Raw genomic sequence first — 4824 nt, 5'->3', positions numbered from 1 at the left:
ATTGGTTCGGTTAAAGCAGAGGAGAGCAGAGTTCAAAATGCCAAAACCAAAACATGAATGAAAATATTTTACAGAAATTTGGGCAGCATTCTAGCTAAAATTGGATTGTCCCAGAAAATAAATAGCAACAGAATAGTTCATATGAATCAAAATTAAAGCTGCAATTACATATAAGGAATATAAATATGAAAATTCAGTGTACAGAGCAGCAGGAAATAAGGAAGTACAGCATATGAACATTACAATCATCACAGCAACAGCAGAATAAAACAAGAAACACGAACAACACAATTAAACAGACCTAAATTCACTAACCACATCCTAGGCTACCTAACAACCTAAGATCCACTACAACATGCATATCTAACTAGCCTAATGACGAACATAAATAGAAAAAATATGAATTAACTATGAAGGATAGAAGGGTGGCGTTCGTCAGAACCTGGTAGGCGTAAGAAAGAGAGTGGGGCAGAGAGGTGGCTGGGGATGACGGCGGTGGCGTCCGGCACGGTGGAAGAGGGTGGCGTGGCGGCGGTGGGTGCTGTTCGGAGGAAGGGAGGGAAAGGGGTGGTGTAATGGGGGTGGGGGGTAATAGGGGAAGGAAGGGGGAAAGGGTGGGTGGCACTGGGCAGTGGTGACGGCGGCGCGGGGATGGTGGTGGCGCGGAGGGGCAGTGACGGTTAGGGGGGAAAAGAAGGAAGAAGAAGAAAGAAGGGGGGAGGAGGAAGGGGGGTGGGTGGCGGCGGGGTCTGGGTGGTCGGCGGCGTCTGGCGGTGGCGGTGATGGCGGCTGGGTGGTGGTTGGGGGTTGGAGAAGAAGAGAGGGAGTGGAGGGGTTTGGGGAGGGGGGCGCGACTGATAGAGTTCGCGTGATTGAGGGGTTATAATTTGAATTCACGAGATCGCGTGGGGCACGCGGTCGCGTGGTTGGGCTGAAATGGTGGTTGACGCCATCGCGTGGAGGGCAAAAAGAGTAAATGACGCAATCACCTGGGGCATGCGATCGCGTCGCTGGGATTTGTGCTAATCGCACGAATCCAGCATCGTTTCAGCGCAACTCTCTATCTCCTTTGGGGTGTTTGTGCAATCCATGCGACGCGGTCGCGTCGCTCACACGGTCGCGTGGGATTGGGGTTGTACAAGTGACGCGATCGTGTGAGTGACGCGATCGCGTGGGCATTTTGTGCTAAACGCACAATGGCCGCACGATTCCAGCCTAACTTTCTGGACGTTGGATCTTTACGCCAATCTCCAGGTCACGCGGTCGCGTGAATGACGCGGTCGCGTGGGAAGTATTTTTTGCAACTTGACGCGATCGCATGAGTGATGCGGTCGCGTCGCGCACCCTTTTTTTTAAAACTGTATGCAGAATGCAAATATGAATGCAATGCAAAACTTCCAGGTTCAATATAATAAAATAAAATAAAACTTGAAAACAAATAAAACTAAATAAAAATTGAAAAAAAGGGACGATCATACCATGGTGGGTTGTCTCCCACCTAGCACTTTTAGTTAAAGTCCTTAAGTTGGACATTGGATGAGCTTCCTGTTATGGCGCCTTATGCTTAAATTCAGCCAGAAATCTCCACCAATGTTTGGAATGCCAATAGCCTCCGGGGTCCCAAACTAGGCATGTGAAGCTTCTAAGCAGCTTCAAACAGATTGTCAGGCTCCCGGGGTGATGAATGTCAGCACAGATTCCAGGATCCCAAACTTTGCTTTTGAATCCGCCTTCGTCTTGATCTATACTTTTCCATCCAGGTGATTTAGAGATTAGATTCTCACCAGGATAACCAAACATTTTTTGAGATCCATCCGATTGATCATGATGCCAATCCGTGCACTTTAAGTTGAAGCGTGGAACCTTATTGAACCTTGTGCACCAGCTCTGAGTACGAGCCATTTCTTGCTTACTCTTAAAGCCGCAGAGAGCTCTAAGCTGGCCATCTGTTTCAAGCAAACCATATTCAAGTGGAAAAATACAGTTAAAGGTTAAGGATTGTACCCACTTGAAGCTTGTATTGGGTGGTAATGGCCTTGGGATAGGTGGTTCCAGTGGTTCTGTGAGTTCTACTCCCTTGTGCTCTTCTATGAAATTCTCCACTTCCTTGCAAGATTCTTCAAATGTATCCATGTCCTGATCAAAGCCATCTATGTCTTCCTCATCACTTAAGTCATAGACTGGAGGTCGAGAGAAATCTACCTCCGTATCATCTTCGTATTCACTTGGGGAAGATTCTTCGATCTCAGAGAATTCACTTGCGGATGCAAGTTCATTACTAGAAGAACTTGACTTGTGACTATCATCATCAAGGAAATTTGTTCCTTGGGTTATTCTGTCTATTTCTTCATGAAAGACTTGCTCTAGAGATTGTGCACAATCCTCCTTAGCATCAATTGTAACATCCTTGACAGAATGCTCCACAACTTTGGATTTCCATGGAGGTTCAGCGTCTCTTAAGTCTTCAACCAACTCTTCTTCTTCAATAATGACAGCTTCCTCTACTTGTTCCAGTACGAAGCCATGCTCTGTCTTGTCCACTGGAGTTTCTAGTATTTCTTTCATGCTACGCTCTTCGTTAGATTGTCCACATGGGACTATGGGATGTCCTTGAATGTTCGAACGTCTAGAAGATAATTGACTTACTGCTTGCTCCAGTTGATGAAGGGTTGTTTGAAGTTGATTTACTGTTTCCTTGAGGCGAACCTCTAATTCTCGGGGTGATAGATTTGGATATGGCACAGGGGGAAGTGGTGGTGTTTGGGAGTGATTGGATTGGAACTGGGGTAAATGAGGATCATACGGTGATGAATGGTAAAAAGAAGCTTGTGAGTGTGGTGGTTCGAAGTTATGTTGAGAGGATGGTCTATAAGCACAGGGTGGGGTTTGTTGGTAATTACAAGGTTGTCCACCATGTCTATTTGCTTGGTATGCATTGTAGAATGGTCTTTGTTCATGATATCTTGGAGGGTGTTGTTGCCTAAAGGGTTGATCAGATCCTCTTGGCTCCATCCATCTTTGGTTGCTCTGACCTTGATGCATGTTCCTGTTATAACTTCCATTCCTTTCAATAACATTAGAACCAAACACAAAGCGAAAGGGGTGAGAATTCATAGTAACGAAAAAGAAATAAAGAGGGGAAAAATAAAGACAAATAAACAAGTAAAAGAAAAATATTTACAATAACCAATAATAAGGCACACGATTGCAGTTCCCCGACAACGGCGCCATTTTGAAAGAGCGGAAGATTGATGGTTTAGAGGTCATAGTAAACTCTCGTTGTAAGTATAGTTACTAAACCAAGCAATCAACCTTTCTTGCAAACGTTTTGGTTGTCACAAGTAACAAACCCCTAAATAAATTGATAACCGAAGTATTCAAACCTCGGGTCGTCTTCTCAAGGAACTGCAGGGAAGTATGTTCTTATTATTGGTTATAGAGATTGTAAATTGGGGTTTTGAGAATGAGGAGGGAATGATTTAATTAGAAAATAAAGTAAATGAAGAACAAGTAATTTAAATGGCAAGTAAAATAAATAAATGACTGTAAATAAACTTTTGGGAAGGAATGAGAAATTAGAGGTCCTATCCTAGCTATCCTTATCAATGATGATGAGAATTGAATCTTAATTCCACTTTGTTAACCTTTACTAAGATAAAGGAAGGTCAAGGGATTAATTGGTTTGATCTTCGAATCCTAATTATTTCCTAAGAAAAGATTGGGATTATTGAAGTTCATTTAATTAACAAGATAACAATTATCATTCATATTTGAGTTTGATAACTCCTGAGTTACTGATTTCTTAACCAAGACCAAAAGGAGAAAATTAAATCTACTGGAATAAAAATGCCTTCAGATGGGAATAACAATAATGTAAATAAGAGAAAGCAATATTAAACTGAAATACCTCAATTAACATTAATTCAAAGATGTAATCTGTAACATGGAAGAATTCATAAATTAAATTGCAAAAGTAAATAAAAAGGAATATTAAACCTGATAAAGAGATAATCCTGAAAGCGAATAAAATCCTAATTCTAAATCCTAATCCTAAAGAGAGAAGAGAGAGGAGAGAACCTCTCTCTAAAACTAAATCTAAATCATGAAAACTAAACTAAATTGGTCTCTCCTTTCAAACGGATGCATTCTCCCACTTCATAACCTCTGGTCTATGCCTTCTGGACTTGGATTTGGGCCAAAAAAGGCTTCAAAATTCGCTGGGAGCGTTTTCTACAATTTCTGGTGCGTGGCCTCTGTCACGCGTCCGCGTGGGTCACGCGGTCGCGCCATTCGGAGTTTTTTTATTGCCATGCGGTCGCGTCAGTCATGCGACCGCGTCATATGTATTCTGCTTAAGGCGCGCGGTCGCGTCAGTCATGCGGCCGTGTCGCTACTTCTTCGCTCTTGGCATGCGTTCGCGTCGCCCATGCGATCGCGTGGATGCCAGTTTCTTCACAAACTCCGTTTTATGCTTTCCTTCCATTTTTGTATGTTTCCTTTCCATCCTTTAAGTCATTCCTTCCTTAGAAGATCTGAAACTACTCAACACACTAATCACGGCATCGAATGGAAATAAAGGTAATTAAAATAATTAATTTTAAAGCATAGGAAACATGTTTTTCACATACATCACATAATAAGGAAGGAAAAGTAAAACCATGCAATTAATATGAATAAGTGGGTGAAGGATTGAATTAATCACTCAGATTAAGTACAAAATATATCATAAAATATGGGTTTATCAACGCACGTACAGAAGACTCTTTTTTTTGCAAGCAGGATCATCTGTACGTGTGCACACAGGTCCGTGCGCATGCACAAGAG

This window comes from Arachis ipaensis, chromosome B4 (genome assembly GCF_059453495.1).
Source record: "Arachis ipaensis isolate K30076 ecotype BB chromosome B4, ASM5945349v1, whole genome shotgun sequence".
NCBI classification, from domain to species: Eukaryota; Viridiplantae; Streptophyta; class Magnoliopsida; order Fabales; family Fabaceae; genus Arachis; species Arachis ipaensis.
This window is presented reverse-complemented; position numbering follows the sequence as displayed.